This window comes from Tenrec ecaudatus, chromosome Y (genome assembly GCF_050624435.1).
Source record: "Tenrec ecaudatus isolate mTenEca1 chromosome Y, mTenEca1.hap1, whole genome shotgun sequence".
In the NCBI taxonomy this organism is placed as follows: Eukaryota; Metazoa; Chordata; class Mammalia; order Afrosoricida; family Tenrecidae; genus Tenrec; species Tenrec ecaudatus.
Window position 1 is genome coordinate 20,244,622 of NC_134549.1, and position 25,000 is coordinate 20,269,621.

A 25,000-nucleotide genomic window follows, 5' to 3' on the forward strand; every position below is an offset into this window, starting at 1 on the left:
ATGGGGCTGGATCACAGCTCTCTGGAGCCACGCCCACCTACCCACCCAGACCACGCCCCCTCCTCTGTGGACACACAGACCACGCCCCCACCCTCGGTGGACACAACAGACCACGCCCCCATCCTCAGTGGACACAACAGACCACACAGAGATGGGTAGAGAGGCTGGAGATGGATGAGATGACAGAGGTGGGTAGAGAGGCAGGAGGTGATAGAGTTGACAGAGTGGGTAGAGAGGCAGGAGGTGATAGAGCTGACAGGGGTGGGTAGAGAAGCTGGAGGTGATAGAGTTGACAGAGTGGGTAGAGAGGCAGGAGGTGATAGAGTTGACAGAGAGGGTAGAGAGGCAGGAGGTGATAGAGTTGACAGAGTGGGTAGAGAGGCAGGAGGTGATAGAGTTGACAGAAGTGGGTAGAGAGGCTGGAGATGGATGAGATGACAGAGGTGGGTAGAGAGGCTGGAGGTGATAGAGTTGACAGAGTGGGTAGAGAGGCAGGAGGTGATAGAGCTGACAGGGGTGGGTAGAGAAGCTGGAGGTGATAGAGTTGACAGAGTGGGTAGAGAGGCTGGAGATGGATGAGATGACAGAGGTGGGTAGAGAGGCTGGAGGTGATAGAGTTGACAGAGTGGGTAGAGAGGCAGGAGGTGATAGAGCTGACAGGGGTGGGTAGAGAAGCTGGAGGTGATAGAGTTGACAGAGTGGGTAGAGAGGCTGGAGGTGATAGAGTTGACAGAGGTGGGTAGAGAGGCAGGAGGTGATAGAGTTGACAGAGGTGGGTAGAGAGGCTGGAGATGGATGAGATGACAGAGGTGGGTAGAGAGGCAGGAGGTGATAGAGATGACAGAGGTGGGTAGAGAGGCAGGAGGTGATAGAGTTGACAGAGTGGGTAGAGAGGCTGGAGGTGATAGAGTTGACAGAGGTGGGTAGAGAGGCTGGAGATGGATGAGATGACAGAGGTGGGTAGAGAGGCAGGAGGTGATAGAGTTGACAGAGGTGGGTAGAGAGGCTGGAGATGATAGAGTTGACAGAGGTGGGTAGAGAGGCTGGAGATGGATGAGATGACAGAGGTGGGTAGAGAGGCAGGAGGTGATAGAGATGACAGAGTGGGTAGAGAGGCTGGAGGTGATAGAGTTGACAGAGTGGGTAGAGAGGCAGGAGGTGATAGAGTTGACAGAGTGGGTAGAGAGGCAGGAGGTGATAGAGTTGACAGAGTGGGTAGAGAGGCAGGAGGTGATAGAGTTGACAGAGGTGGGTAGAGAGGCTGGAGATGATAGAGTTGACAGAGGTGGGTAGAGAGGCAGGAGGTGATAGAGTTGACAGAGTGGGTAGAGAGGCAGGAGGTGATAGAGTTGACAGAGGTGGGTAGAGAGGCTGGAGATGATAGAGTTGACAGAGGTGGGTAGAGAGGCAGGAGGTGATAGAGTTGACAGAGTGGGTAGAGAGGCAGGAGGTGATAGAGTTGACAGAGCGGGTAGAGAGGCAGGAGGTGATAGAGTTGACAGAGCGGGTAGAGAGGCAGGAGGTGATAGAGTTGACAGAGTGGGTAGAGAGGCAGGAGGTGATAGAGTTGACAGAGTGGGTAGAGAGGCTGGAGGTGATAGAGTTGACAGAGTGGGTAGAGAGGCAGGAGGTGATAGAGTTGACAGAGTGGGTAGGTAGAGTGTACGAGTTGGCTCCAGAGGATAGAACGGCCTGGAGAGACTAAACATGATGGAGAGGCTTGGTGTGGATAGAGCGGGAGGAGTGGGTGTGGAGAAGAGGGGTGACAGGCAAGGTGGAGAAATGATAGGCGTAACTAGGAAGCATGGAGACTGATCAAGGGGACCGGGTGGATGGAAGCGGACAGAAAGTGGCGGCCGACTCACGGGCCTGGAGTCGGTTCCGGCCCACAGCGCCCCCCGCAGGGCAGGGCTGCCCCCGTGTGTCTCTGAGGCTGTAACCCTGGGGGAGTAGAAAGCCTCCCAGGGAATGGCTGGTGGTTTTGAACTGCTGACCTTGCAGTTAGCGGTCCAACAGGTTGCCCCCTACACCCGGGAGGGAAAGATGAGTCGGTGGCAGAGGAGACAGAGGTGGGTAAGAGACGGGGGGACGAGTGGAGCTGCCGTTTCAGATTGCTGCTGCCCGGATAGTGCATTGTGAGCCCTCGCCCCCATTTCTGTCGTTACAAGCTCATTTGGGAGCGGAGTGGGTTTGCATTGTGATGTTAATTACATCATATCAGTGTCAGCGACACATGGATCGATTTGAAAAGGAGATTATATACGGGCTCATAAATCAAGACACGCCAATTATGAAAGGATTGAAACCTTGCAGAGAATGCAGTCTGAGCACCAGAGGATTAATCTAGAGACCGACAAAAGAATGATATTTAGCAAGGGGAGGGGACCCCCAAATGTTTGAAAATTAAGCACTCGCCACACAAAAGGGGAGAGAAACTGCCGTCATCGAGTCTGGAGCCGAATGGTGAAGGTGCGGCGACACGGCTGCGGGGACGCCGTGCTCTGGGAAGCTTGCTGGTCTGCACAGCGTCCCTTAGAAAGGAAACGGGAAGGTCGTCGTTTCAGCACGCACTTTCACGTGTTGCGAACGAGGCCGCACGCATGGCCCGAAGAGGAAGCCATGAGATGCTGACAGAGAGCATTGGAATGGAAAGCCAGCCCACGACGGAGAATCCACCGAGGAAAAGCTGGTCCTGTGAAGCATGAAGGAAAATGGGGACAAGACTGCGTGAGATTCAGCAAATACAAGAACGCAAACCACGCAGACAAGTGTTCTTAGTCGGGGTGTTTTGGTTTATTTGCACGTTGCTATTGTTGTTGTTGTTTTTAAAGGAAGGCTAACGTCTGTGTTTAAAAATGAGCCAGTGGTAAACAATTCGAAAAAGTAGGTGCACGAACACACTTCTGGGAAAAGCACGACTTACCAGGGCTCAAACGAGGAGTCGCGAATGTGGTGAGCTCTCTGCCTGACGCGCAAAGTGTGAGTCTGGGTGGACTCGAGAACCAAATCCAGGGACACGCATGTGTGTGTGCTTTCTATCAGAGAGCGATTGTCCAGTAAGAAAACATCCCAGCCCCGTCCAGAGCAAGCCCATCAGTCCGATATTAGCCCATAGGTCCAACACCAGTCCATAAATTCCTCTTCAGACTCACGTAACACATGCAATGACGCCGAATGCAGGAGGCTCACAGGCCGGGGGGTGCAGAGTCTTGTGGGTCCAGTGGTGGTGGAAGCATCTCAGCGCTGGCGTGGTCTCCACGTGGCTCCTCCAGCTCCAGGGCTCTGGCTCCATCAGCGTGGCTCCATGTGGCTTGTCAGCAGGAATGTCTCCCAGGGAGTGAGCGTGTGTCTGGCTCCAGCGAGCTCTTTATCTCTGTGGGGCCTCCAAATGAGGTCGTCCAGCTGTGACCTGATGGACAGACTAGACGCCGCCCCTCGCTCTTCTGCCTCAAGGTGACGACAGATGACGTCACGACCACAGGGACCAATCCGTTTCAGGACACCTGCTCCCTTCTTGTTCCCACCCGCCTCCTGCTCTATCGCTCGGCTGCTCCGAGTGGGACCAGCGTGGTGACCAGCTGGTGTCCCCCTCTGGGCTGTGTGCAGGGAGCTCTGTGTGAGGGTCACCATCCACCCTCACAGTGGACGTGTTTTCCGTGTCCGGTTGGGCTTCCTGCGGCATTACCCAGGCTCCCCTGCTGTGGGGACGTGGTCACCAGGTAGGCACCAGTGACCACTCTATGGGGGTCAGCCTAAGCTGCCGCCTGCCGCCGGCCTTGAGACCCTGCCCTTCGCAAGGACTGAGTGGGGTGGGGACGGGACAGCCCAGCAATGTTTGCCCAACAGGAGACAGCCATGATGTGTGGCACACACTCCTGCCCCCCAGCACCCCCCCCACACACACACGCAGCTCCCAGCCAACACCTAGTCCCTGTAAGCCCGGATCCCGGCGCCCCTGTCTGCCAGCATCTTCGCCCACTGGTCGTGTCTCATCCTGCCTGCCCTGGTTTCATCTGGTCCCAGTTTCCTAACAGATTTTCATCATCATTATCTCTGTTATTTTGTCAGATTACATCGATTATATGTGGGTCAACCTAGTAATCTTTTTTTTAAATAAGGGGAATGTAAATTTTAGGGGAGAAAGTAGCTTGCCGGGGGCGTTTCTACGCAAGGGCGTCTCACCTTTCCGCCTGGCAATCGGCATCCGGGCCCCCTTTCCTCGGGAGCCCTGGTGCCCTGTGCAGTGGGCGGCACCCAGCGAGCACAGGCCCAGAGGAGGCCGGCTGCTCCCTGGGGATTTTGAAGTGTCAGAAGCGCAAAGGGGGAGTCTGGCCTCGTTCCCATAAACAAAGAAAACCTGATTCCCAAAAGGGAGAACTGGGGTAGGAATTCCAACTCCTTGGGGGGTTGGGGGGGTGTAAAAATTGGAACAAACTCACCGATCCGGATGCTCTAGGGCAGGAGGAAGTGCCCTGGGATTCTGAGACTGAACCTCTTCAGGGGGGAGACCTGGGGTGGTGTTCAGAGTGCAGGGGCGAAGTCTCACCTGTCAATCAGGTCGCAGCTCAGGACGCCTCCCTGCAGGCGTGGCCTCCTCATGAGGATCCTGGGACCTTCCTCTCTCTCTGCTTCACCCCCGTTGACAAGCTGAGCCGGGGGCGCCCTGGAGACGCTCCCACCGCCCCTGGATCCACAGGACTCGCACGTCCGCCGGTGACCTTCCTGCATCCCGTCACGCAGGCGGCTGTGTGAGTCAGGAGGGACTGACGGATGTGATCCGTAAGGGCTGGGATGCTTTCTCAATACACAATCGCTCTTGGATATAAAGCTTTCTTAGCCACAGAGGAGTGGCCCTGGGCTTGGTTCTCGAGCCAGCCCGGCCTCAGACAAGACGGTTGGGCAGTTCTTTCTTCGCACCTGGAGTCGCGCCCCATCAGCGGAGGAAGAACCGAAGTCTCCGCTCCCAGTCTCTCCACACGGTCCCTGGGGGGCCAGGGCCGCACTCACAGCCGAAGTGCCTTCCGAGCCAGGGGCCTGTGCCCCTCCCGACCTCTGATGGTGCTCTGCTTCCCCCCCGGAGGCCTCCACCACCTGGCAGTGCTCTCAGGCTCGGCCAAAGGTTTTCCGTGGCTCTTCCTGGGCATGGTCAGCTCCCTGCTTCTCCGTAGTCTGGCCTCGGACTGGAGGCTCTGCTGGAACCTGTTCTCTCTGAGTGGCCCTGCTGGCAGGAGGAATATGAGGACCCGGCTCCCAGCGCCCCACCGCGGTCTGACACACTGACGTCCTGGTGGAGTGGAAAGTTTCCCCAAATGTCCACTGTTGCCGTTGTCCTTGTTCTCAGGTGCCAACCAGTCAGCTCTGACCCACGGAGACCCCGTGCACAACAGGACGAAACTCTGCCCGTCCTGGGCCGTCCTCACCATCGTCCTCATGTCTGGGTCCTCGCTGCCACTGTCCCTCCGCCTCCCCAAGCATGACGTCCTTCTCCAGGGACCGGTCTCTCCTGACCACACGTCCACAGTCCGTGTGCCAGTCTCCCCATCCCCGCCTCTAAGAAGCCCTCTGCCTGTGCGTCCCCCAGGTCAGCTCAGTTTGACCTGCTGGCTGCCGGCTGCACCCCGCAGTCCAAATGCACCCCGCACTCGTGCCCAGTTGCGGCCTCTCCTGGTAAAGGAAGGAGGGGCCCTGGATGTGCAGTGCTTACGAGTTGCGCTGCTCACTGCAAGGTCAGCAGTTCAAGCCCACCAGCCGCTCCTGGGGAGAGAGACCAGACCGTCTGCTCCCGTGCAGACTGACCACCTGGGAGACCCCCAGGGGCAGCTCCGCCCTGTCCTACAGGATCCCCGTGAGTCGGCGTCCACTCGATGGCAGTGTGTTTATCTATCTATCTATCTACATATCTATCTATCATCTATCTATCTATCTATCTATCTACATATCTCACTATCCATTAGCTCCTTGGGAGAAAGACCAGACCGTCTGCTCCCGTGCAGACTGACCGCCTGGGAGACCCACAGGGGCAGCTCCGCCTGGTCCTGCAGGGTCGCCCTGAGTAATTGCATATCAGGAAAACAACTCAGCCCGGGAGGGAACAAGTTCATAAGTCCGATACTAGTCCACAAATGCGTCTTCAGACTCAGGCAATAATGCAATCTGCAGGACGACCACAGGCCTGCGCGTGGAGAGTCTTGCGGCTCCAGTGGTGGTGGACGCATCGCAGTGCTGGCGTGGGGCTCAGTGGGGCTCATCAGCAGGAAGGTGAGGGCAGAGCTGGGGGGCTGGGGGAGGTTCCCAGAACCCTGCTTAGAGAGGGCCATGCCCACAAAGGGGCAGCATCAGGCTGGGACCTGATTGACAGGCTGGACTCCATCAAGTCCATGCTAACTCCTCGCGACGCCCGAGAGGGCAGGGAGACCTGCCCACGGTGAGTTTCTGAGACTGTGGGGCTTTAAGGGAGTAGAATGCCCTGGGTTTCTTTCTTTCTTTCTTTCTTATTTCTTTTAGCTGTGTTCACACGGCCTTTATCAAACACAGATCTTTTATGAGATACACACTCTCCACATATTTTTCCTTAAGTGTGTCTTTTAGGGAACAGAGTCTTCATGTTGACCTAGTGCATTTGTCGGTTTTATCTGTTCCCTCGGTCTGGGAAGTCCTCGCCTGACCAAGGTCACAAAGATCTTTGCCTGCATCTTCTCGCTGAAGCGCTGTCGTTCCAGCTCTTCCGTTTAGGTCTGCAAGCCATTTCCAATAAATCTAGGTCAACAGTATAGGCTAACAGTCAAGGTTCATTTTTTCTGGTTTTTGTCTTTTAAATAAATAAATCGTTTTATGGGGGCTGAGCCCTGGCTTTCTATTGCAGCTCGGGTAGGTGGCTTTGACCTGCCCACCTTGTGGATCACACCCCAACACGCAGCGACTCCGCAGTGAGCCGCGTTGGAGAGCACGTCTCCCCACCCTCCTCCTCAGGGGCATCCCGGCTGGGCTGCGTCCATTCTTCTGACCAACAAGGAACGACAAACCCAGGGCCGTTGGGTCCATTCGAACGCACAGGGACCATGGAGGGTTCCCCAGGCTTGGTGGCTCTGCACGGGAGCAGACTGCCTCTTCTCTCTCCCTCGAAGCGGCTGGTGGCTTTGAACAGCCAACCCTGCCCAAAAGTGCCGCCCCAATCCATGGTCGAGTCAATATTCTTTGCCAACTCCGTACCCCAGACGCATCTGTGCTTCTGTGGGGCCCTCGCTCCTGGCCTTGCTCCCCTGAATGCACAGGAGGGAGTGAACGCACCTGTGACTGGAGCCGCCCAGGAAGCCCTCACAGGTGCTGCCCCGCAGGGTCACTGTGACTCACCATCAACGCCCTGGGAGGCAGGCTGCAGGACTTTCTGCTGTTAGGAGGTAACATTATTGTTGGCCCATGAGCCCTAGAAACGGAGGGTTAGGGTGGGCTTAGCCCCCCTTTACCCCGGAGCATGAGGGGTTTCCTCGAGGCATTGTGATGGGGGTGTCAGTGTGGTCCTGCTGATTATGAGCAAATGAAGCCCGCCTCCAGGACACTCGTGAAAATCCCCAAGCCCCGAGGCAAGAGCAGCCAGTCTTGGGGACCCTAGGAAAGAGAGAGGTGGGTCAGGTAACTTTTGTGATCAGGGGGCAGAAACGGAGATTTTACAGGAGACATGCTTCTTTGGTCCATCTCTCTAATTTCCACAGCCATACTGTTTCTTCTGATTTGTTATCTAATTGGTCACATTCATCCATAAGATGCCGGTGTCATAACCTCAGAAATCTGTCGTCCAGCCCCTGGACCTGCAGACAGAGAAGTCCAGTTATTCCCAGCAGAGGACGCAGGGGTTGGAGGACTCCGGGCCTGGGCCACAGGGTCCACCATGGCTGGTTTCGCTGCGTGGAAAGATACTCTGCCTGCGGAGGGGAGAGGCTCGGGCTTGCTCCTGCAGAGCCCTACCTCTGCGGTTGCCATGGAGTCAACTGTGCTGCACAGAGCCCCCTGGGGTCAGAGGAGAGCGGTGCTCCTGGGATTGCCAATGGCTGCTTTCTCTGCCAAGCCACCTCCGGGTGAGCTCGCAGCTCCCAACTCTCCAGCGGGCAGCGGATCTCTGAACGCCCCAGGATTCCTCATTCGAAAGGTTCACGTGCCCAAAATACCCACAACAGAAAGAGCAGGACAAGAGCCGTCACAGGGCAAACCCCGGTTCTGCAGAGACTCAGTCCGGGGACCCGGCTCGCTGAAGTCGTGCGACCGCACTAAGTTCACACCTGAGGCCCCAGTGGCCTGTGCCCCGTGTCCCCCGTGGGTCATCCTTGCACAGTTTCTGACTCGTCCGTCAGGCTGTGGCCGCATAGGTCACCGCTATGCTCTTGATAAGCCTCCCAGAGGCACGGAAGCCATTGGACAGACTCCCCGCCCACTGCTGCTGGAGCCACCGGTGCAACCAGTGGACGTGTCCTGAGGGCATCCCGTGGAATCTAACAGGACCGATAGCTGTAGGGGGTGTGCTAGTCCAGGTGCACTAGAGAAACAGATTCAGAGACACTCAAAGGTGTATAAAAAAGAGCTTTATTTAAAATTTTTAAAAAGCAATTGTATATTGAGAAAACAGCCCAGCTCCATCCAGATCAAGTCTATAAGTCTGATATTAGCCCCATCTGTCTGATACCAGTCTGTAAAGTCCTCTTCAGACTCATGCAGCACCTGCAATGACACGGATGCAGGAGGATCATAGGCCGGTGGGTGCAGAGTCTTGTGGATCCAGTGGAGGTGGAAGCATCTCAGCGCTGGCAGGGAGGGGTCTGTCTCCACGTGTCTCCTGCAGCTCTCTGAGGGTCTCCACAGCAGGAAAGGGAAGGCAGAGAGAGTGGTCTGGCCTCCACTGAGCTATGTGTCTCCACTCCAAATGAGGTCATCAAGCTGCAACCTGACTGACAGGCTAGACTCCACCCCGTCACTCAAGTTGACAGGAGATGATGTAACTGCCATCAGTCCTTGTAGAAGCCGATCCTGTTGGATCTCCTGGAATGCCCTCAGGAAACAGGCCAGTGGGGGGAGGGGGGCAGGTCCGGCTTCAGAAAGCTTGTGGGGAAATCCCATTGTGTTTTCGTTCCATTTTCCCATGGTGGGTCCCAGGAAGTTGGGGGCTCCAACCCACAGCCGCTGCGAGTGAGAAAGAGGAGGCGGTCTGCCCCGTGAAGACCGATGGCCTGGAATGTGCCGGGGCCCCCGCGTCAGCTCGGTCCATGGCAGTGCACGGTGTCCTGAGCCCTCAGCTGGTCGCTGAATGATTGGTGGTTCAGGCCCACCCAGCGCCTCGGAGGGAGGATGGGGTGCTCTGCACCCCTAAAGGTGATGCTGCGGATCCCTGCGGGGCAGCTCTGCCCTTGGAAACAGCTTGCTGGCACCCAAGAGTTACGACAAGAACATTGCAGTGGATGCTGTTGTTGTACATATGACATTGGACAGGTGTGATGTGCTCACTCCTGTCAGAGAGACCCTCTGTGCCCTCCGTCATACGTATCCATACCGTCTGATCCACGTCGCCCGATATTTCTCAATGCCTAGACCACCTACGTGATCTATATACCGTCTATTTATCTCCCTCTGCATCACCTCTATCTCTGTAGCTTCTCTATCTAGCTATATCTCTCGATATCGATCTCGATCTGTACATCTCTGGATCTCCAGAGGAGCCCTGGTAGTGTCATGGGCCTCAATGGAACGGCCAACAGGGTGGTCAGCAGTCTGAAGCCACCAGCGTCTCTGCAGGAGACAGACATGTGTCCACTCCTGTAGGGTGGCCATCTCAGAGCCACAGGGGAGACCTAGCTGACCAGTACAGCGGTGCCCTGAGTCAGAGTCCACTTAGTGGCGGTCAGTTTGGTTTAATTACATATAGATGTATAGGGGTGTGTGTGCGTGGCTAGACAGCTAAGCTCTCTATGACTGCACATTACCTGTGTAGGTATGTCTTACATATATGTATAGGGGTGTGTGTGCGTGGCTAGACAGCTAAGCTCTCTATGACTGCACATTACCTGTGTAGGCATGTCTTACAGATCGTGTAGCTACAGAGGATGTAGATATAGATCTGTAGATACCCATACTCTCTATCCATCTATCATCTGCATTGTCGACAGCTGTGTTGATATCAATATTATCTGTATCTATCAAGATCTATCGCTCTCTGTCTACCTCACCTGGTCCTTTGGATGACTCTGTCTCCACCGTCCATACAGTCCCGTGTCTACACCGACAGGCCAGCTCACCCTCACCTGGCTCCTTCTCGGTGCCATCTCCGTCACGCGTGTCTGCCCCACCGGCGCCCACAGAGGCGTGTTGTTGAGTTCCCACCGGTCCGCTCTACGCACATGGGCGCTGGAGAAACAGCGTGGCCCGGGGCCTGTGTGAGACGACGGTGGCAGCCTCCTTGTCGATCCATGTGTGCGAGTGTGTGTGTGTGTGTGTGTGTGTGTGTGTGTGTGTGTGTGTGAGGGGGGGGAGCTCAGACACAAAGCCGCCGTGGTCCCCGTGGGCACGGCCTGGAACACAGACTCTGTGGGCCCGACCTGCCTTTCTCTGGGAGCCTCCGTGGTGTGGGGGGAGAGGGGGCAGGGGGCAGGGGCGGGGACCTTCCTCCTGACAGTAGCACCACGTTCAATCAGCCACTCCTTGTCACTCTGTAAATAATCTCCTTCTCCCGGAAAAGGAATTAACAGAGCAGGTACAAAAATAAACATCTCCTACCGCAAAGTCGTCACTTTTGACAGGCAAATCCCCTTAAGCGAAGAACTGGAAAGGGCGGGGGGCGGGGCAGCGGGTTTCTTCCCAGCCAGCGAGCAGGCAGGGAGGGCAGGGGGCTGCCAGGGGGGGTCTGCGTGCCAGCGGCCTGGACACAGGGGGGCACAGAACACAGAGAAGGGGCAGAACACGCACACCGTACAGACTGCACACTCACACACACATCACATACCGTGCACACACATGCACACACACACACCATACACAGCGCACACACACACAAACACTCCACAGGCACCGGACACACGTACACAACACACCGCATACAGCACACTCACCACATACATGTCACGCCCCACACACATACACCAAACGCACTGCACACATATGTGCACACCACGGGCACACGGGGAACCCAGAACCTCGCTCACTGCGAGACAAGCCCTCAGCCTGAGACAGACGGACACGGAGAGCCGGGACAAGGGACTGGGGTTCAGGGAGCCGGTCTGCTAGGGGCGCTTCAGGGAGCTCAGCTCAGACCCCTGCTTTGGGGGCTGGTTCCAAACCTGAGCGCCCCAGAGTGTGGGGGTGGGGTGCAGGGTGCGCCTTTAGCAAGGTCCCGGGCGGCCCGCGGGCGCGCCTGTGTGTTCTCTAGAGGGGGGCGGGGGGCAGCGCGCGCGTGCGCCCGTGTGTGTGCGCCCGTCTCTGTGTGTGCGCCCGTGTGTGTGCGCGTGTGTGCGCGCCCGTCTCTGTGTGTATGCGCGCCCGTGTGTGCGCGCGTGTGTGCGTGCGTGTGCGTGCGCCCGTGTGTGTGTGCGTGTGCATCCGCGCCTGTGTGTGCGCGCGTGTGCGTGCGCTTGTGCATCCGCGCGTGTGCATCCGCGTGTGTGTGCGTGTGTGTGTGCGTGTGTGCATCCGCGTGTGTATGTGTGTGGGCGCGCACGTGTGCATCCGCGCGCGTGTGTGTGCGTGTGTGTGCGCGCGTGAATGCATCCGCGTGTGTGTGCGCGTGTGTGTGCGCGTGAATGCATCCGCGTGTGTGCGTGAGCGCGCGCGTGCATCCGCGCGTGTGTGTGTGCGTGTGCGTGCGCGCGTGTATATCCGCGTGTGTGCGTGAGCGCGCGCGTGCATCCGCGTGTGTGTGCGCGTGTGTGTGCGCGCGCGCGTGCATCCGTGTGCGTGTGTGTGCGCCCGTGTGCATCCGCGTGTGCGTGTGAGTGCGCGCGCGCTCCGCAGCAGGCGTCCCGGCGGCCGGCTGACAGCCGCTCCGGGGACATTAAATCACCGCCCCGAGGACGCTCCCCGCGCTGGGCCTCCTCCTCCCCGCCCGCGCCCATCACTTTTGACGTGATTGGATCAGAATTAGTCGGTACATTTAGATGTAAATTAGAAACATCCAAGAATAATAATGAGCTCAAAACGGCAGCCGCGTCGCGGGGCGCCGACGGCTCCGCGGGTCCCCCTCGTCCGCGGGGATCGGCGCCCTGATGGCGGGGCTCCGTCAAAAACGGGGGGGGGGCTTCTCTGAAGGGCGAATTTAATGAACCCTTAAATCCCAGAGCAGGCTTCCAGGGGCGCAGCCCGGCGGCCCAGGGCGCAGAGGGGGGCGCAGCAGGCCGCCCGGGGAGGGCCGCCCCGGAAGGCGCGCACCCTCCCCCGCCCCCCAGGCGCTCAGGCCGAGTCGCTCCCCCCCCAAGGGACATGCCGGCCGCTTCCCCCCCCCCACAGCACGCGGCCCCGGTGACCCCGTGCCCCGGGGCGCGCGCGTAGGGAGCCCCTCCGCACCCCAGGGTGCGCCGGGACAGAGCAGGACCCAGAGAAGCAGCGCCCTGAGGACGCGGTCAGAGAGGCCAGTCCGGGGAGGGACGCGGTGCGGTGGCGGCGAGAGACAGGAGGGCGGCGACGCTCAAGCGCCGACTCAGGCGCCGCGACAATGGTGGGAGGGTGGGGGGGACCCGGCCTGCAGGACAGGCGGTGCTTCAAGGTCACACCCACGCTTTGTGGGTGCGCCGGGGGAAGGCTCAGCTGAGCTGCTTGCTGGAAAACGTGCAACACGCCCCCCCAAATGGGGGGTCACCACCCGGAGCATCTTCTGCGCGAAAGACAAAGGGTGTAAATGAATTCCAGCCGCCAGTCAAATCCGCAGCTCTGTCCGGCAGGGTGGCCCAGAAAGTGGAGGATCAGGGCGCCCCCGCCCAAACACACACAGATCCGTGCGCCCCCGCCCCGCCCAGTCTTGGAGAAGGGCTTGGGACCACCCCGCACTGTGCCTCGGCGCCCACCCCTCCCCCGCGCGTTAATTGAATTAGGTGATTAGCGCTTGTTTGGGCTGCAGACACCCTGTGGACCCTCCACAGCCCAGGAGGAGACGTGATTAGGCCTCGCAGGCGATCCCGGTGTTGGGGTGAGGGGCGGGGCGACTGGGGTCCCCTGCCACCCAGCGCCTGGGGCGGAAGGGGGATGGAAACCAGCGGCTGTCAGCTTCTGTCGGGCCTGAGTGTCCCCCAAGTCCCCCAATGGGTAGACCACACCGACCAGTGGACAGGAATGGCTCCTGTCCAGCCTCCCTCCCTGGGGTTCCCAGTAAAGAGCGATCCGTGTCTCTAAAAGGCGTAGGGAGAGGACGGTCTGGCAGCAAAGGTGGTCCCCCACCACCACCCCACCCCGCCTAGGTTCTTTGAGCAAAACACAGGATTCCTAGGACAAAGAAAATAAGCCTGGAATTTCTTACCTGTCAAGCCACCCCCCTACCCCCCCCACACACACACCCGCTAGCAACTGATGGAGACAGGGATGGGGGTGAGACCTGGATTTTATTTGCAGACCAGCTGGGAATGGCCCCAAAGTCCATGAGCCCCAACTAGGGAGGTGTGGTTTCACAGAGAAACCCAGGTGGTGCCGCTGAACGCTGCTGGTTCCAACCACCAGCTGCTTCTCGCAGACTGACAGCCTGGGAGACCCACGGGGGAAGCCCTCCCCTGTTCTGCAGGGTCCCTGTGAGTCAGCATCCACTCGATGGCAGTGTCTGTCTGTCTGTCCATCTCTCTCTCTCTCTCTCTCTATCTATCTATCTACATATCTATCTATCTGCATATCTCTCTATCCATTAGCTCCTGGGGAGAAAGACCAGAGCGTCTGCTCCCGTGCAGACTGACCGCCTGGGAGACCCACGGGGGAAGCCCTCCCCTGTCCTGCAGGGTCGCCGTGAGTCAGCATCCACTCGATGGCAGTGTTTGTCTGTCTATCTATCTATCTATCTATCTATCTATCTATCTATCTATCTATCTATCAATCTATCTATCTACTTATCCATTAACTCCTTAGGAGAAAGACCAGACCGTCTGCTCCTGTAAAGACTGACCGCCTGGGAGACCCCCAGGGGCAGCTCCGCCCTGTCCTGCAGGGTCGCCGGGAGCAGAAGGGCATCTTAGTAGAGTTGTCATCATTGTTGCTGTCAGCTCCGACTCTGGGTGACCTGGTGCACAACAGAAGGACACGCCGTGGCTGAGGTGGCCTCCTCTCTGTCCCTGCCCCTCCGCTTCCCCAAGCACGACGTCCTTCTCCAGGGACTGGTCTCTCCTGATGACACGTCCACTGGCCGTGTGACACAGTCTCCCTGCCCCCGCCCCTAGGGGGCACTCTGGCCGTAGGTACTTCTTCCAGGACCCATGTGTGTGTTCTGCTGACAGTCAGTGGTACCTTCCAGAGTCCTCTCCAGCCGCACAATCCAAGTGGATCAATTCCCGCTCAGACTTCCCTAGTCAATGTCCAGCTCTCACACGCGATTGAAAGTCCACACCCCTGCCCTGGAGCTGATGGCAATGCAGAGGGACCCTGGAGGCAGGCGGGTGGAACTGCCCGGTGGGTTTCCGGGATGGAAAGAGTTTGCGGAGTAGAGAGCTCTCTTCCTCCCACCCTGGAGCGGCTGGTGGATCCTGGGCTTGCAGATCAGAGCCCAGAGCAACCGCTCCTCCAGGGCAGCAAAGCCGAGGAAAACCCAAGGGGGTGCAGGGACACGGGGTGACGGCCGGAGGCTAAACATAACGGTGGTGAGGGAGACGGGGGACAGGCAGACTCCCGTCCTGTTGTGTGCTGGGTCACAACAGATGCACCTGGGAAGGAGGGCAGGTGTGGCAGTGACATCACCTGTCCACTTGCAAAGGGGTGGACTCAATCAGGTGGCAGCTGGATGACCTCATTTGGGGGCGCTAAGGGGGGATACATAGCTCAACTGGAGGTGGCCAGGACACATAGACATTCCCTGTGAGACATCCCTGTGGAGAAGACACATGGAGCTGAGCTGATAGAGCCCTGGAGCTGGAGAAGCCACATGGAGACCACGCCACCGCTGAGCTGCGTCCACCGCCACTGGATCCAAAGACTTCCCACCCACCGGCCTGTGGTCCTCCTGCATTTGGCATCACTGCATGACTGCGTGAGTCTGAAGAGGACGTTATAGATTGGTATTGGACAGATGGGCTCATATCAGACTGATGGACTTGATCTGGACTGGACTGGGATGGCTACTCAATGTTCAATTGCTCTTGCATATACAGCTCTTTCTTATACACATACAAGTGTCTGTGGATTTGTCTCTCTGGTCCACCGGACTCACCCAGCAGGTGTGGCCAGCTGCTTTGGATGATACTCAGCCTTCAAAGTCCCTCGAAGGGGCATGGCTCCACGGACTGCCTGGGACTCTCACGCCCACGTGCCCGCGTGCCCGTGACGCCGCCCAGGAGGCTGGCCCTGCACAGATGGCAGCATTGTGGACCCTGTGGATTTCCCCACCACATGTGGGGGCAAGGGGCTTCCAGGGCTCAGACTTCCTTCAGGGCACCCAACATCAGTGACACCACAAGTCATCGGTGGGGCCCTCGTGACCAGGGTTGACGTAGTGCCTGGGGCCTCCCCGGCAGGTTAGCATTGTGAACCTGACCAGGTGCTCCTGGGGGTTGACTTGGCTACCTGCTCAGGTGGAGTGCAGGAAGCCTGACGGGGCACCGGGTTCTACCCCTGGGGTCCAGAAGCCCAAGGGGGGCACTGGGCTCTATCCCCTGGGTTGCTGCTCAGAATGGACTCCCTGGATAGTGCCTGTGTTGGCTTGGTTCTCTGGAGACTCAAACCAGTCCCGCACACAGGTGCTGTGTACGGAGCAGAGGGAGGGCTTGTGTGCTCTGAGTTCGGCTTCTCCTGATGCCGGGAGGATGAAGAGCAGGACGCAGCAGGAGGAAGCCAGGACTGCCGGAGCACAGCCTGGTGGGTGATTGTGCTGATCCAGGCGGGCTAGAGAAACAAATCCAGATACACTCACATGTGCAATAGAAAGAGCTTGATAGACAAGAGCAGTTGTAGATTGAGAAACCACCCCAGCCCTGTCCAGATCAAGTCCGTAAGTCTGACAGTAGCCCATATGTTGATACCAATCTATAAGTTCCAGATCAAGTCTGGAATTTAAGGATTATGTCCACAAATCCGACATTAGCCCATGTGTCTGATACTAGTCCATAAATTCCTCTCCAGACTCACGCAGCCATGTACTGATGCTGAATGCAGGAAGATCACAGGCCGGTGGGTGGAGAGTCTTGTGGATCCAGTGGTGGTGGAAGCATCTCAGCCCTGGCATGGTCTCCACGTGGCTCCTCCAGCTCCAGGGCTCTAGCGTGGCTCCGTGTGTCCTGTCAGCAGGAAAGACAAAGCGGAGTCCCTCCCAATGAGGTTATCAAGCTGCGACCTGATTGACAAGCTAAACTCCACCCCTTCACTCGTAAATCTGGAGTTGACACCAGATGATGTCACTTGACGGCAGGGGCACTGCCTGGTGGATGCAGAACTGGGAGAACCCACCCTGGGTTGTCGGATGACAGCAGGCAGCTCAACAGAGCAAGGAAGAGATGCCAGGTTAGCTGTGGTGGAAGAGGGAGAGCCACAGAGCACGTGGCTTGCTCAGCCTTTCAAGACAAGAAGGCTGATGACCCCGGAATGGCCATTCTGCTGCGACCCCGTGAGCGGGTGAGGCTCTGCCCTCCCTCTCTGTGAGTGTCCACTGGACATTCCCGAGCCATCTGAGCCCCCAACACCACCCACTTGGGCTCTGAGGAGTGTCTGCTAAAGGGGTGGGAAATTTGGACATGGAGGTGGGGGCTGCACAGCTGGGGGGGGGGGCTTGATTGCTGTCACAAAACTGGGCACGTTAAAAGAGCCTGAAACAAATTTTTTTAAGAGGCAACAATGGTGGCCATTTGGTTATGTACACAGACACACACACAGCTCACACACACACACAGGAGCCCAGGAGGCTGTGCACACACACACGGCTCACACACACAGAACCTAGGAGGCTGTGCACACAGACACAGGCTCACACATGCACACAGAGCCCAGGAGGCTGTGCACACACAGGCGCACCCACAGGAGCCAGGAGGTTGTGCACACAGACACACAAAGAGCCCAGGAGGCTGTGCATACCAACACACGCACATAGAATCCAGGCGGCTGTGCACACACAGGCTCGCACACAGAACCCAGGAGGCTGTGCACACACAGGCACGCCCACAGGAGCCCATGAGGTTGTGCACACCGACACACAAAGAGCCCAGGAGGCTGTGCATACCATCACACGCACATAGAATCCAGGCGGCTGTGCACACACAAGCTCGCACACAGAGCCCAGGAGGCTGTGCACACAGACACAGGCTCGCACATGCGCACAGAGCCCAGGAGGCTGTGCACAGAGACACAGGCTCACACATGCACACAGAGCCATGAGGCTGTGCACACACCGGCACACCCACAGGAGCCAGGAGGTTGTGCACATGGATGCACAGAGCCCAGGAGGCTGTGCGCACCAACACACGCACATAGAATCCAGGAGGCTGTGCACAAGGCTCGCACACAGCGCCAGGAGGTTGTGCACACAGACGCACAGAGCCCAGGAGGCTGTGCACACGACATGCGCACAGAGCCCAGGAGGCTGTGCGCACCAACACACGCACATAGAATCCAGGAGGCTGTGCACAAGGCTCGCACACAGCGCCAGGAGGTTGTGCACACAGACGCACAGAGCCCAGGAGGCTGTGCACACAGACATGCGCACACAGAGCCCAGGAGGCTATGCACACACACAGGCACACCCACAGGATCCCAGAAGGTTGTGCACATAGACACACACAGAGTCCATGAGGCTGTGCACAGACACACAAAGAGCAGGCTGTGCACAGACACACAAAGAGCCCAGGAGGCTGCACACACCGACACATGCACACAGAGCCCAGGAGACTGTGCACACAGACACAGATAGAGTCCAGGATGCTGTGCGCGCACACACACAGGCTCACACATGCACACAGAGCCCAGGAGGCTGTGCACACACATATAGAGTCCAGGATGCTGTGCGCGCACACAGGCTCACACGCATGTACACAGAGCCCAGGAGGCTGTGCAGTGGGTCTGTGACCATGAGGTGAGCGGATCAAACCCACCAGCTGCTCTAAGCAAGAAAGACAGGCTTTCTATTCCTGCAAAGATGCCGTTTGTGAAACCTGGGGCGTTGGGTCTGCAGAGTCAGGGTGTGGGGGGAGGGGAGTCCAGTGGGGGAGGAGCTGAGGGAGAGACGCACGCCAAGGAGCCCCAGTAGGAAAGAAGGTTCAGGAACATTGCACAACTGTGCGAGTGTGGTCGCAATGAAAGAATACTGTCGACGGGGTGAGCTACAGAGGGATATGATGTTTATATATTAATAAAAAGTAGATGAAATGTCCCCAAAAGCCAAAGTCTCAGAGAGCTGCAGACCACTTGTCCTTTGCCCTGTAGGGTTGACCTGAGTCAGCGTCAGATCCATGGCAGTGAGTCTGAGTACCGTGTAATGTGCCTATAGACACACACATGCAGATACACATGCATGCATACATAGACATGTGTGTATGCATCTACATACGCCTATAGACACACATGCAGATACACATGCATGCATACATGTGTGTACACATAGACATGTGTATGCATCTGCACACGCCTATAGACACCCACATGCAGATACACATGCATGCATACATAGACATGTGTGTGTTTGCACACATATATACATATATATGCACGCAGATACACATGCAGATACACATGCATGCATACATGTGTGTACACATAGACATCTGTGTATGCATCTGCACATGCCTATAGACACACACATGCAGATACTACTACATGTACACATGTGCGTATGCATAGACGTGTGCATGTGTGTTTGCATGCACATATACATATATGTACACAGATACACACATACATGTGCACATAAAGAGCTCTCTTTGTGTTGTGAGTTATGTGTTGGGCTGCTAAACACAAAGTTGGCAGTTCTAACCCACCAGCTGCTCCTCGGGAGAAAGACCAGACCATCTGCTCCCGTGCAGACTGACAACCTGGGAGTCCCACAGGGGCAGCTCCGCCCTGTCCTGCAGGGTCGCCTTGAGACAGCGTCCACTGAATGGCAGTGTGTCTATCTATCTATCTATCTATCTATCTATCCATCCATCTACATATCTCTCTATCCATTAGCTCCTCAGGCTGGGCAGTCTCCTGTCTCCTGTCTGTCCATAAACACACTTCTGTGCCACAGTGTGGAGACACATTTCCATCTCGGTTCAAAGTCCCCACAGTCCCTCTGTCAGAGCTCTGTCGTTGGGACAGGCCTGAGTCCCTTTTTCCATCAGCAAAATATTTTCATTTGCCACCCCCACCCCCACCCAACCCAAGCCATGGGGCCCGGCTGTGGAGGAACCAAAGCCGGCTGCTGTGTCCCTGCCCCCACCCCCCTGAGCAGGTGCCGTGTCTGCCATGGGCAGTCCCCCCCTCCCCCGTGAGCCTGACGCTGGAATTCAAAGGGGGTCTGGTCAAGGGTCAGGAAGCGAGCAGCCTGCTGTGTGGGCATGGCAGGTGGCCAGGGGCCGTGGGCTGGCCTGACGCACAGGGTCACATCCCCACGTTAAACCCCCCACTGGTTCGTGGTCTCTGCTTCTTCTGTGCGGCTTGGCTGCTGCTGTCCTTGTGGGGACAGGTTTCCGTGTGGGGGACGCAGCGCAGGGTCCTGTGGAGATGGAGTCATGGGTGGATGGTGCGGGTGTGGGGTGGGCAGGGAGGGGGGATCGAGAAGGGAGACGTGTCCTAGGACCGGCCGGGGTGGGGATGGTGGGGCTCGGGGTTGACCGCCATGACTGAGCGGCAGGGTCATAGGATCTCTGAATCACATGCAAAGGAAGGATTAAAACAAACAAAATGGGGTCTGAGGGGCAGTGGGGGCGGCAGTACTGTGTCCCTGGTCCCTCCCATGCCATCACCACAGGACCCCCACCACCACAGGACCCCCACCATCACAGGACCCCCATCACCACAGGACCCCCACCATCACAGGACCCCCATCACCACAGGACCCCAATCAGAGGACCCCCACCACCACAGTACTCCTACCATCACAGAACCCCCATCACCACAGGACCCTCATCACCACAGGACCCCCACCATCACAGAACCCCCCATTACCACAGGACCCCAATCAGAGGACCCCCATCACCGCAGGACTCCCACCATCACAGAACCCCCATCACCACAAGACCCCCCCCACCACAGGACCCCCATCACCACAGGACCTCCCCATCACAGAACCCCCATCACCACAGGACCCTCATCACCACAGGACCCCCATCACTGCAGGACCCCCGCTACCACAGGACCCCACCACCACAGAACCCCCATCACCACAGGACCCCAATCAGAGGACCCCCATCACCACAGGACCCCACCACCACAGGACCCCCATCACTGCAGGACCCCAATCAGAGGACCCCCATCACCACAGGACCCCCATCACTGCAGGACCCCAATCAGAGGACCCCATCACCACAGGACCCCACCACCACAGGACCCCCATCACTGCAGGACCCCAATCAGAGGACCCCCATCACCACAGGACCCCCATCACTGCAGGACCCCAATCAGAGGACCCCATCACCACAGGACCCCCATCACCACAGGACCCCCATCACTGCAGGACCCCAATCAGAGGACCCCCATCACCACAGGACCCCAATCACAGGACCCCCATCACCGCAGGACCCCCAACACTGCAGGACCCCCATCACCGCAGGACCCCCATCACCGCAGGACCCACAGCCGCACATGCTGACAGAGCGTCTCCAGTTCCCGGCTGTGGCTGCTCCCCGGAGTCTGTCCCGTCTGTCAGTCAGCAGGTCCATGATGGTGCTTGACAAGCTGCCCGCAATCTGCCCAGTGCTTGTGGAGAGCACTGGGGGGGGGGGGCACTCCGTGAAGGGTACCGGGGAGACGGGGCTCAGGAAACCGTGGCCCCAAAGACAGCTCATCCCCGTGGAGAAGCCTGTGGTCCCGTTGCCTGGCCGGGGCACCCCCCCATCTTTATGAGCCCTGCGTTCCGCCTCGTTTCTGGCGACCTCAGGGTCCCCACGGTCTTGCACACTCTAAGCTCCGGTTGTGAAGGGCTGTTTCTTCTCAGCTAATGAAGGTCCCGGACCCTGACGGCTCCATCCACGTCTGTGTGTCCGGGTTCCGAGAGCCGTGTGTCCGGGGGGCGCACCCTCTGGGAGCATCTGACCAGGTTCTGTGTCTGCTCATGAGATTTTCAGAATCCGACCTCGTCTGTCTCCGTGCCTCCCGTCATGCTTTCGGAGGCTAAGGAACCTCTCTGGAGCCACCGCCCCTCTGGCTTTGGACTCCGCTGTTGGTCTGGAGGCTCCGCTGAAGCCTGTGCCTGTTGGGGGACCCTGCTGGTGCCTGAGGACCATGGTGACCTGACTCCCGCACCCCAGCGCCGCACGGGCCCCCACGGGACGGGCTGCTGACAGGCGAGGGGGTGGCGTCACGTTGTGGTTGCTCGGTGCCATTGACCCGGTTCCAGCACACAGCAGCCCCAGCCCCACGGAAGGAAGCACCGCCCGGCCCTGCCGGTCCCCACCATCATCCCCATGTCTGAGCCACCGCTGCAGCCCCGTGTCCGTCCATCTCGTCGCTGCCCCTCCGCTTCCCCAATCACAACGTCTTTCCCCAGGGACCGGTCTCTCCTGACGACACGTCCACAGTCTGTGAGACAAAACCTCGCCACCCTGGCCTCTCGGGAGGACTCCGGCCGTCCTTCTTCCAGAACGGATCTCTTTGACAGCCCACAGCACTTTCGATATTCACCAGTGCCACAATTAAAATGCACCAGTTCTTCTCCGGTCTTCCTTATTCGTTATGGTGCCACCTGGTCCATGCCGACCCACAGCGACCCTGCAGGACAGGGCGGAGCTGCCCCTGTGGGTCTCCCAGGCGGTCAGTCTGCACGGGAGCAGACGGTCTGGTCTTTCTCCCCAGGAGCTAATGGATAGAGAGATATGCAGATAGATAGATAGATAGATACATAGATAGATAGATAGATAGATAGATAGATAGATAGATAGATGGATGGATGGATGGATGGATGGATGGATGGATGGATGGATGGATAGATAGATAGATAGATAGATGATTATAGATAGATAGACAGATAGGTTGATTGATAGATGATTGGTAGATTGATAGATAGATGATAGATAGATACATACATATATAGATAGATATGTAGATTGATTGGTTGATAGGTAGAAAGATTGATAGCTTGATAATAGGTAGATGATAGATAGATGATAGATAGATTGATTGATAGATAGATACATAGATAGATGATAGATTGATTGATAGATAGATAATAGATAGATGATTGATAGATATGCAAATAGATAGACTGGATAGATAGATAGATAGATAGATAGATAGATAGATAGATAGATAGATAGATAGATAGATAGATGAACACTGCCATCGAGGGGACGCTGGCTCACGGGGACCCTGCAGGACAGGGCGGAGCTGCCCCTGGGGGTCTCCCAGGCGGTCAGTCTGCACGGGAGCAGACGGTCTGGTCTTTCTCCCCAGCTAATGGATAGAGAGATATGCAGATAGATAGATAGATAGATAGATAGATAGATAGATAGATAGATAGATAGATAGATAGATAGATAGATAGATAAAGCACAGTCATAGAGGGGACGCCGACTCACGGGGACCCTGCAGGACAGGGCGGAGCTGCCCCTGGGGGTCTCCCAGGCGGTCAGTCTGCACGGGAGCAGACGGTCTGGTCTCTCTCCCCAGGAGCTAATGGATAGAGAGATATGCAGATAGATAGATAGATAGATAGATAGATAGATAGATAGATAGATAGATAGATAGATAGATAGATAAAGCACAGTCATAGAGGGGACGCCGACTCACGGGGACCCTGCAGGACAGGGCGGAGCTGCCCCTGTGGGTCTCCCAGGCGGTCAGTCTGCACGGGAGCAGACGGCCTCATCGTTCTCCTTCACAGTGGCTGGTGGGTTTGAACTGCTGACTGCCAGGTGCACAGATGGCTGTGGATGGATGGATGGATGGATGGATGGATGGATGGATGGATGGATGGATGGATGACTTGGTAAAGGGATGGGTGGGTGGGTGGGTGGACTCTGCCCCTGTGGGTCTCTGAAACTGCCAGTCTTTGGGGAGCTGACGGCCTCCCCTTTCTCTCAGAGCAGCTGATGGGTTTCAACCACTGACCTTCCAATAATCAGCCCGACGCTTCCTGGCCTTCTGCCTCGCCTAAAACCTGTGCCTGTGCCGACTCGTGACTTCCGTCTGCTGACGTGAGAGACGCCTCGCTGTGTTGGCTGAGGCCACAGCAGGTGGTGTTTCTTGGGCAGCAGTGGGGGCTGATGACTGAGGCTCTGGGTCCCCTGGTGACTCCTCGGGATGCGAGGACAACTCAGATCACAGCCACCTGCTGCGCACACACGCCCCCACATGCACACACGCCCCCACATGCACACACCTGTGCCCACACACTGCTCAGACATACACGTGTGTGCAGACACATGCGTGCACACACAGAGATGGTTCATTTCAGGAGTGGCGGCACTTCCCTGTGGCATTTGGGGACCCCCCCGGGACATCAGCAGGCTGTCATTACAGAGGGCGACACGGTGCCAACCCCCCGTGGGAACAAAGAGCAGAAGCGGGGCCACCCTCGCGGGGACAGTCACCTGTGACCACAGTTAAGATCATCAGCGTGATTGGCAGGGAGAGCGCCGCACCTTAGAAGTCAAGCCCACGTCGTCGCCAGGACGCTCTGACCAGCGCTGTCTCCATGGGGGGGGGGGGGTCACAGTCCAAGTCCTCACCCTTCCTAAGAGCAGACGGCGACTTTGACGTCAAAGGCTGTACAATCACCTGCTGCGCCCGCTTGCCAGGAGAACCTGTCCCGAGAGACAGGCTTTGCATGTGAATCCAACACATCCCTGGGATCAGGAGCAGTCAGGGGACGCCAGCCCACGGCGACCCCGGCACAGCAGACGGACACACCGCCCGGTCCTGCACCCTCCTCACCATCGTCCCCATGTCTGAGCCACGGCTGCAGCCCTGTGTCCGTCCATCCCGCCGAGGGCCTTCCGCTCTGTCGCTGACCCTCCGCTTCCCCAAGCACGACGTCCTTCCCCAGGGACTGGTCTCTCCCGAGGACACGTCCACGGTCCGTGTGACAGAGTCTCGCTGTCCTGGCCTCTCGGGGCACTCCGTCTGTACTTCCTCCAGGACACATCCAAGTGCTCCTCGGACAGCCCGGGGTGCGGTGACCGTCTGCTCCGGCACCAGCATTCCAGGGAGTCGATTCTGCTGCGGTCTCCCTGCCCCCGTGTCCTTTCTCTCGCGTGCACGTGAAGGGAGGGAAATGCCCGGGTTGGGCGCGGGTAAGGACCACCCTGCGTGGACTGATACGGGGCCCCAGCCCACCAGCAGTGACAAGACGCTCCCAAGACGGAACCAGCGCCTCCGAGGGCCCAGCGTCCTCACGGGCCCCCATCTTCCTCCCCAGCGCAAGTTGGACTGACTCCCCGGATAATTAAGGACCAACTAGAGAAACGCACTGAAGGAAAGCGTTCACATTCCTTAAGGACATCCGAGAAGGCCACACGGTTTGCCCTCAGCTACTCAACTTAAGGTCAGAGGTTAGAGTTCACGCCGGAGTGAGTTGGAAGAAAGGCTTGGAGATTTCCTTCCAAAAACTTAACCCAACCGGCGGTGAGAGCGGCGAAGCCTGGAGGGAATGTGGGGGTAGGAAGGGTATTGACCACAGGAATCTAGGTTTAGCCTCCTCCCTGGGGAGGGACAGCAGAGAGGACGG